The sequence below is a fragment of the Prinia subflava genome, chromosome 10 (assembly GCF_021018805.1).
Source record: "Prinia subflava isolate CZ2003 ecotype Zambia chromosome 10, Cam_Psub_1.2, whole genome shotgun sequence".
Taxonomy (NCBI): domain Eukaryota; kingdom Metazoa; phylum Chordata; class Aves; order Passeriformes; family Cisticolidae; genus Prinia; species Prinia subflava.
In genome coordinates this window covers 21,137,777-21,142,577 of record NC_086256.1, presented here as the reverse complement: position 1 = coordinate 21,142,577, position 4,801 = coordinate 21,137,777, and positions in this window count along the sequence as shown.

The window sequence follows — 4,801 nt, the reverse complement described above, 5'->3', positions numbered from 1 at the left end:
CAGATTTGATACATACATCAGAGAATGTATCCAGTGTTCCTCTCACTGATCTGTCTGCAAAACACAGAATATTTATTAATGCTCATTATTTGAAAAACAAATTGGATTTTAGGTTGGTTGGTTGGTTTGGCTATCTTTTTAGATATGAGACAGCTTTAAAACTATTGCTTTAATTTCAGATGTGCTTGTGGAACAGGCTAACTCCTTTATTCCATTGCACTGCCAGACAAAACAATTCTGTAAGAATCCCATGCTATCAAGACAGAGTTAATAAAATAGTTACTAAGTGCTCTAAGCTTTGTAAGCACAATAATTGCCAGGTTGGATTGCTCCATACCAATTTTTATGCTTTTATTGAAAAGGTGAGACTGCACATAAATGTAGATTGCTTATTAAACAAAGACCCTCTCTCAAAAAAAAAAAAAAAAACAATCCTCCTCTCCATCTGATTTACAACCTCACTCTCACAAGAAGCATAGTCAAGACTGGAGGAAAGACAAGTATAGTTTATCTCAGATCTTCTTAGACTTTTGCATACAGTTTGAAATTATCATGTAAGACATGCTAACAAGCACTGGGGATTATTTTTAGCAGGGGACAAAAGAGTTACTAAACAAGTAATTCTTAAGTATTGAGTTTCTCTGCAGACATTAAGAGGTTTTCCCAATAATATGTGCCTTACTCAATGCAAACATGAATCCTAAGAAACCTTGGTTTCACAATTTGAACACATTTACAACACCTCTGTTTACCAAGTTCACCTGTTAAAAGCCAAAAGATCTTAAGATATTTCTTACCCACCAGTTACAACAGGAAACTCCAAGTCAGAATTTCTGAACTCAGAATTTCCGAGTTCCCTTTTGAATTTCATTCTCGACCCATTATGTGACTTGTGGAAGACACAAGGGGGAATAAAGGAATCACCCAAGCCCCTGTGCAGCAAAACATTAGCTTATTTATAGGCATTTTGGCAATTAGAAGTGGCTTCAGAATTAAGTTAAACTGCCATAAAATTTGCTCTACTATCCATCATCTCTCCTAGCTTTACATATCCCAGTATTAAACATGACCTTTTTTTTCTGTGCTATTCATGTAAACATGACAAGAAAAATACTTGAGACTGCTTATAGAGTTAGGCACACTATTTTCAAAATTCACTCATGATTTTGAAAAAAAATATATTACTGCACTGTATTATTCACAAGCAAAATTAGATGCTTTTTTCCCTTAATATCAACTTTTTAAAAAATGAAAAATCTAAACTAACAACGTGAAAAAGAAGTGTGTGGTAACGGATATTTTTGTACATACATTACAGCTGTGCTTTAAGCTGCCGATTAGTTAATTAAGGGGCTGTATAGAAGGAAAGTTGCTCTCTGGAGCTTTTCCTCCGGCGGCAGCAGGAGCGGCTGCCCTTGGGCAGCACCGCCATCCAGCGGCTCTGCGGGAACAGCGCAGCCCCGGCACACGGCTCCAGCCCGGGCAGGAGAAAACACCGCCGCCAGCAGCAGCACGGCTCTCGGGAAACACACACGGGGTGCCAGCAGAAGTTCCCTAAACTGAGAGAAAAAATCCACAACTATAGAAGTGGACATGTTTTCGCTGCGGTGCTGACAAGGGGCAGAGTGAGGACTGCTAAGGGAATTCTAAAGTGTTAATAAATGGGAAAGGGTTGTGGATAGAGGGTTCCACAGTCAGCCTGGCAAGAGAAACTTTCCCAGTTGCTGTGGGAATATTTCAGTGGCATCATCGTCCTGCCTGGGTGCCCAGAACAGACTCCCAGCAGGACAGAGGTGAGCTGCCCCGGCTCCTATTCAAAGGCACCTGAAGGAATATTTATTATGTTGTTTTGTGGTGCTTGCTATTGATGAAGCATTAGCTCAGATGATCTGTTTTGTCCCATTTTCACTGTAATAATCAAATCATATAAATATTGATTGGATTATATAAACTGTCTTCTATCCTAGAAGCCAATGCTACTCATGAACATAAACATACTAAAACAAGAACGAACAAACAAAAATGGAGCAGGAAAAAATTCCAAGAACAACCAAATCTTGTTGCATGTACCAATTCCAGCTCATAAAAAGAGCATAAAACAAAGAAAATTTGGGAATTGTTGGGCTTTTTAAATACAGAAAAATTAAAAATCAAGACTAAAAAAAAAAGCACAGTTCTTTCTTGGGAAAAGGCATAAATCCTCTCATATCCTACAAAAAGCTAGGAAGGGAATTAAAATATTGTCTTAAAATAATAATTTAAAAAAAAAATCAGAACTAAACAAAGCAAAAACCCACCTTGAAATCATAAAAGCTGAAAAACACATAAAAGTGACAGGACTCATCAAACCACAGTATTTTCACATAAACGAAGAGTGAGAAGAAATTTCCTGTCCAAAAATAACAGGTAGTATTTGCAGAGGTAAATCAGATGTAGTCTCCTCTTCTGCCTGCAGATGCCATTACTGGATCAAATTAAATCTAAACTGCAGCTTGCTGTTCTCCTTCATCTAGAATTTTCAAGCAAGTACTACAAGAGTTTATTTATCCCTAATTTCTAAGACTAATAGACATTCTTTAAAAAGCATAGCCAGACTGCATTTTCTTCTAAAAGCTCATTTACACACAATGTGTCTCAATAAAGATAGGCTAACTTTGAGTACTCTCAGAATCATTACGCCTTTTTATTAATTAATAATATTTTTAAAATGGAACTGAAGAAATAATTATTTCTTATTCATTTCCTAAAGTGACTTCTATTGCAAAGGGAATGTATTTCATTTTAGATTTCATGTTAGATTTTTCTCAGTTCTACATTTTCAAATTAAACTAGGGTTTAGCAGTCTGAGTACCCTGTCTCTGCATTTCACATTTCAATTAAAACAAAGCCTGTCTCCTTTTATGTCAGTCATTAAAACCCATGGGTCAAGCACCTATAGTTCCAATAACTGGAATAACCAATTTTTTACCTGAAAGCTGACTGAAGAATAACTTCCTGAAGGAAAAAGAGAAGAAAATCAACCAAAAAGAAAGAAAAAAGAATCAAAACAGCAGCCCAAACAAAACTCCCACACCAACACCACAACCCACAAACCACAGATTACATCAATATATATAACAAAGTAAATTTATCATGACTGTAGAAAACAATACATCTCAGTCAGGTGCCTAAACATTTCTTCATAGCACTTCCCACCCCTCCTACATGTTCACTGACAGTTCCTTTCAGTGTCATGAAGTGAAAGCTGTAGATCTGAGAATCCCAAAGCCTTTTGAGAGCAAATTTAGTGCTTTTAGCAGAAGCATGCCTTCAGCTACTGAGTAAGGTGCAGCCCAAACCATGAAAGTTCTGTGTAAGTGTGTATGAATGGTTCTGTGGGTACCTGTGGATGAAGAAACAGGAGCTAGCAAAGAGCAGCCAAAAAGAGGCAGCGCACAGGCTGAGGTGCCTGGCACATCAAAGTTTCATCAAAGCCAATCTGAGCCTCCACTTCAGAGTCAGCAGCTTACAGTTGGTGCTCCAGCCTTGTAGCCATGAGTGATTTTTATATGTGGGTGCAAGTAAAGTGTGAAGCAGTAAGTGAAAATACTGTGTGAACAGTTACCTGCTGGAAACAATTCTATTACTCCATTAATAACGGTTAATGAAAGGTCTTCTAATAACTATTAGTTGTGATGCCAGTTCCTTGGCATTGATAATTTCTAGATACCCAAGCCTATAGCTATAAATACACCTTACCTTATGGTATATTGCACCCATGGGTGGCTGGGGCCTCAGCGAGGCACATTGACGTGTTAATGCAGCAGGGTGTGGGAGCTCTGGCTCGCTGCTGATACATGGGCACCGTATGGATGGTGAGAATGAAGCACCTCAATGATGTATGACTGCAACAAGGGCACCAAGCTGAAGAAAGCACTAGCAGAAGCAGGTTTTGTCAACATCTTACTCTAAAATAGTGCATTAGCAATGGGAATGAGAGAAGGGTTGATTAGAGATGGTTGGTTAGCACAGAGAAGAAGAAAAAGCAAACAAAAAGACTGCAAAAAAAACCCAAAACAACAAGCTCCAACTGAGCAGAAGGAAGTTACTGGCACATTTTCACTCATCCTGCAAAAGCCAAATTTCGCAATCAAGATGGCCCTTCCAATACCTCATTTAAAAGTCTCTCAAAACCCCTTAATTTGCACGGTCACTTCCAGAGTTTCCAAAATGCTAAAAACTCAAAGTCATTTTGAGCTTTAAGTTTGTGAAAAACTTGGTTTTCGGTTATAGTTAGGAAAAAAATTTCCTTTCAGTTGTAGAAAGGAAAAAAAAAATCTCATAACAATACACAGAGCTACAAATCTCAATATGTTTTCTGAGCAATGCTGCTCATTAAATACAAGAACAAAAGCTAACGTGATTAAACACGTGAGCAGGTGGAACATCACTAACACCCAAGCATAATTTTGCAATGAACACTTGACATAACACCATAATCTTGAGTAGCAGACATTGAAAGGAATTGACTGTTCTGACATTAATAGGCATAGATTAGTTCATGAGCACTCAGTCTACAGATGTGTGCTGTTAGTTGAGGGAAATTAATGTGTCTTGGTACAGGAAAGAAATTTTAGGTAGGTAAGGAAATTTTTTGGTTTGTTTCTCTTGTGAGCTACAGAAAACACCTCTTACTAATATTTAATATTTTGACACTACAATTTGTGAGCAAGAAAACATTACTCTCAGTGACAAAGAAAGATCTCAACATCAACTGAAGAAAATCAACAAGGAATTTACACTAGAATTGAAAAATCAGTGA